Below are 3,663 nucleotides of genomic sequence, written 5' to 3'. Positions count from 1 at the left end.
GAACTCGTAATATGGGTGGGGTGAAGTCAGAACGGAGGCGGAACAAGGTAGCAATGAGGTCATAAGGTGGGCGGAACAATGTAGCAATGAGATCATAACGTAGGCGGAACGAAGTCGTAATGTGGGCGGGATGAGGTCAGAACGCAGGTGGAACAAGGTAGCAATGAGGTCATAAGGTGGGCAGAACGAGACAGCAGTGAGGTCGTAACGTGGACAGAACGAAGTCGTAATGTCGCTGGCACAAGATGGCAACGAGGTCATAAGGTGGGCGGAATACTGTAGCAATGAGGTCGTAACGTGGGCAGAACGAAGTCGTAACGTGGGCGGAACGAGGTTGTAAGTTGGGCGGAACTAGGTCAAAATGAGATTGCAATGTGGGCAGAATACGGTAGACACGAGGTAATAAGGTGGGCGGAATGAGGCAGCAATGAGGTCGTAACGTGGGTGGAACGAAGTTGTAACGTCGGCGGCACAATATAGCAACGAGGTAATAAGGTGGGATGAATGAGGCAGCAATGAGGTCGTAACGTGGGCGGCTCAAGATGGCAACGAGGTTATAAGGTGGGCGGAACGAGGCAGTAATGAAGTCATTTTGTGGTCGTAACGTGGGCAGAACGAAGTCGTAACATGCGTGAAACGAGGTTGTAAGTTGGGCGGAACTAGGTCAAAACGAGGTTGTAACGTCGGCAGCACAACATAGCAACGAGGTCATAAGGTGGGCAGAATATAGTAGCAATGAGCTCGTAATGTGGGTGTAATGAAGTCGTAACATGGGCGGCACAAGATAGTAACAAGGTCATAAGGTGGACGGAATGAGGCAGCAATGAGGTCATAATGTGGGCGGGACGAAGTCAGAGCGCAGCAGAACAAGATAGCAATGATGTGATAAGGTGGGAAGAACGAATTCAAAACATGGGCAGAACAAGGTAGCAACGAGGTCATATGGTGGACGAAAGCAGGTCAAACCGAGGTCGGAACGTGGGCTGAACGAAGTCAAAATCCGTGCGGGAAAAAGGTAGCAAAGAGGTCATAAGGTGGGAAACGAGGTAACAAGGTCAAAACGAGTTCAGAACGTGGGCGGAATGAAGTCGTAAGGTGGGCAGAATGAGGTTGTAAGTTGGCCGGAACTAGAGGTCTTAACGTGGGCGGAACGAGGCAGCAATGAGATCATAACGTAGGCGGAACGAAGTCGTAATGTGGGCGGGACGATGTCAGAACGTAGGCGGAACAAGGTACCAATGAGGTCATATGGTGAGCGGAACGAGGCAGCAATGAAGTTGTAGCGTGGGCGGAATGAAGTCGTATCGTCAGTGGCATAAGGTAGCAACAAGGTCATAAGGTGGACGAAAGGAGGTCAAACCGAGGTCGGAACGTGAGCGGAACGAAGTCAAAACGCAGGCAGAACGAAGCAGCAATGAGGTCGTAACGTGGGCAGAACAAAGTCAAAAACCATGCGGAAAAAGGTAGCAACGAGGTCATAAGGTGGGAAACGAGGTAACAAGGTCAAATTGAGTTCGGAATGTGGGCGGAATGAAGTCGTAAGGTGAGCGGAATGAGGTTGTAAGTTGGCCGGAACTAGGTCAAAACAAGGTCGTAACGTGGGCGGAATACAATAGCAACAAGGTCATAAGGTGGGCGGAATGCGGTAGCAATGAGGTCGTAAGGTGGGTGGAACGAAGTCGTAATGTGGGCGGCACAATATAGCATCGAGGTCATAAGGTGGGCGGAATGAGGCAGCAATGAGGTCGTTTTGTGGTCGTAACAAACTCAAACCGCGGGCGGAACAAGGTAGCAATGAGGTAGTAATGTGAGTGGAAACCCATTTCGGCCGCTTGTATCCTTGAGAGGGGCCAAAGGAGTCAGGTGCAGTGTGGGATGTGCGGTAGCCGAGGGAAGGCACCCTGGCAGTCTTATCCTCGGTTGCAGAAACTGGCCCTTGGGAAATTATACAACCATTTTTCTTATTAAAAAACTTTTTCTTTGAATATTAAGATGTTTTTCTATTAAAGTTGTTTTTAACCTGCTAATATTATGACTATTCTTGTAAAAAAAAATCAAAAACAAAAAACAAACAAGTATTCCATTGTGCAAGACATGGATGTTTGAAATAAAAACCTCTTTTGTAATGTTTTCTGTAATTTGTAAAAAAAAAATATTTTGAAAGGAAAGTGAGGGGGGAAAAAAAGCTCTTATCTAAATGTGAGATTCAATTTTAAGCTGTACCAGTAAAGCCAGTTCCCCTCATCAATGTGCGTTTGTTATGCACATCCATCAGAGGAAATCATTATTCAACAAAGTGTTGTGTAAACGGAGCTATTACAGCTCCAGAGCGGGGGGGAGGGATTAAATGAAATGTTTTCAGATTTTAAAGGAGCTTAGTGTTGGTGCTGCCAAGCTGGAGCGTCGCCAGCAGCAGAGCCGGTCCCAGCTGAAGCTCCCATTCACAGCCTGGTGATGTAACCAGAGGTCCCACTCCGACATCACTCGCCTTCATCCTGCTGCTCTGTCCCTTCATCGCTGGCTTCCCAGAGGTCACAGAGTTGGTTAGAGACGCAACTTCTCTTGGGTCACTGCTCTGGGCAAAGAGGGAAGAAACAGGCGACGCTAATCCAACCGTGCTACGCTATGCTATGCTATGTTATGCTACGCTAAGAGTGGCCTACAACTTGACCTCTGTCCACTTTATGAAGCTGTGGTTACAGCAGAGCAGCAGATCAGTCCCCATTATATTTAAAATCTGTGTTCTTATTTCTGAAGATTTCTCTGAGTTTTAATGTTTGTACCATAAATGTGTAAAATCTTGTGGCACCTGGAGCTCATCCATCCTGCAGGATCCCAGAGGAAAACTTCCTGTTAGCTGATTCCTCCGTTATAAACGGACTGATTAATATCATAATATTAAACGCTGGTTATTTATTGACAGTTTACCAGCTGCTTGTTCTGATTCTATGAATTTTGACCCAGAAAACGCGAACCGTTAAAAATGTTCTGATGCACAGACGTTCCCTGGAGGCCATCTTGTCTGGAGCATTAATTCTTATTAAAGTTATAATTTTTTCAGGTAATGATAATAATGAACCCAAGTCTTTCTTTGCAGGCTGGTGTCCTCCATCCACGCTGTCATGGCAACAACAACGGGGATCATCGTCGTTTCCTCATGCAGCAGCAACATAATTTATGACAGGTCAGATTTTATTCTTATAGTCCTTGTAGCTCAAATTAAATTTTCTTCCAGCATGTTTTAGTGGGACTGTTTGGAGACATTATGAGCAGTAAATATCTTACGTTCAGTACTTGGCTTTACTTTGGATAAACGGATGATAACGGCTAGTCTGAGAGAAACTGTTTTTAAAAACTTTTTATCTGCACATAGATTAGTAATAATAACAGTTTTTATTTAATAAGAACAATAGCCGTTTTAATTTCAGTAGATACACTTGAGTTTATTTCCTTTACAGGGTTTCCCCCAGTGTATTATAAGGCTGGCGGCCCGCCATGTTTTACTAGCCCCGCCACCAGGCTAAGCGTTGCTTGTTTACGTTTCTAGGAAAATTAAAAGAAAACACACACACACACACACACAAAAAATCGTTTTTTTTCCTTTTGTTTGTCTTTTAAAGCTGGGCTGCAAGTGTCTCTTTTGCTCTTAGCATTTCACTAGCA

General features: G+C 45.4%; 1 long non-coding RNA gene across 1 annotated transcript in view; it reads left to right on the top strand.

The window, feature by feature from the left end:
• LOC106942312 (uncharacterized) overlaps positions 1–3,185 on the top strand; it is a 14,640-nt gene extending 11,455 nt beyond the window's left edge. The window contains exon 2 of the long non-coding RNA XR_001423600.1: positions 3,098–3,185. This is a non-coding gene — a long non-coding RNA (uncharacterized LOC106942312). The remainder of the gene's footprint in view (positions 1–3,097) is intronic.
• The last annotated feature ends 478 nt before the right edge of the window (positions 3,186–3,663 follow it).

Source organism: Poecilia latipinna, unplaced genomic scaffold, assembly GCF_001443285.1.
Source record: "Poecilia latipinna isolate Pla-1442-1.1 unplaced genomic scaffold, P_latipinna-1.0 Scaffold4184, whole genome shotgun sequence".
Classification (NCBI taxonomy): domain Eukaryota; kingdom Metazoa; phylum Chordata; class Actinopteri; order Cyprinodontiformes; family Poeciliidae; genus Poecilia; species Poecilia latipinna.
The sequence above is the reverse complement of the archived record's forward strand: the minus strand, read 5'-3'. Positions and strand labels throughout refer to the sequence as shown.